At 32.8% G+C, this 838-nt stretch overlaps 1 protein-coding gene across 1 annotated transcript in view; it reads left to right on the plus strand.

The window, feature by feature from the left end:
• Positions 1-838, plus strand: part of AQR (aquarius intron-binding spliceosomal factor) — a 123,279-nt gene that overhangs the window by 3,936 nt on the left and 118,505 nt on the right. The window lies entirely within an intron of this gene.

Genomic DNA, 838 nt, shown 5'->3' on the forward strand with positions numbered 1-838 from the left:
AAAAAAAAAAAGAAAATAATCACTACCCAGAGATAACCTCTCTTACCATTTTGTTGTATTTTCTTTAAACCTTAAAAAAAAAGTGTATGTGTATAATTTACTTAACTGTTTTTCTGTTTATAGATTCTTAGATTGTTTTTAATTTATCATTATTATAAATGATTCTTAGATTGTTTTTAATTTATTATTATAAATGATCATGTAATAAATACCATTGTAAATATACAGAAATTTTTGTACAAGTTTTTGATAGTTCATTTAGGATTAAATCTGTTGTGTTATCTTGTTTTTAGAGTGGTGAATGAGGTAAAGGTCTATAATAAAGATGGAAGAAGCAGGAGTTGTATAGTGTAATAACTAAAGTCCAGTAATATTCAATAAGGAAATTGAACTTATTCAATTGAATAAGTCCAACTGAAGCAATTTAGAACAAATAATACGACAAATTCCCAAATATAGGGTTAATTCTCATTGAAATAGGTTCTTAAAGAGAGGTCTAAGACCAGGTGTGGTGGCTCATGCCTGTAATCCTAGTGCTTTGGGAGGCTAAGGAGGGAAGATCACCTGAAGCCAGGAGTTTGAGACTAGACTGGACAGTAGTGAGATCTTGCCTCTACAAAAAAATTTAAAAAATTGACTTGGTGAGGTGACTCATACATGTAGTCTCAATTGCTGGAAGCTGAAATGGAAGGATGACTGACTGAGCCCAGGAGTTTGAGGCTGCAGTGCAGGCCACTGCACTCCAGCCTGGACAACAGAATGAGACCCTGTCTCTTAAAGAGAGTGAGGTCTTTATTTTTTTTTATTTTTTTATTTTTTTGGGACGGAGTCTCACTCT

The sequence above is a fragment of the Colobus angolensis genome, unplaced genomic scaffold (assembly GCF_000951035.1).
Source record: "Colobus angolensis palliatus isolate OR3802 unplaced genomic scaffold, Cang.pa_1.0 Scaffold97, whole genome shotgun sequence".
Lineage (NCBI taxonomy): Eukaryota > Metazoa > Chordata > Mammalia > Primates > Cercopithecidae > Colobus > Colobus angolensis.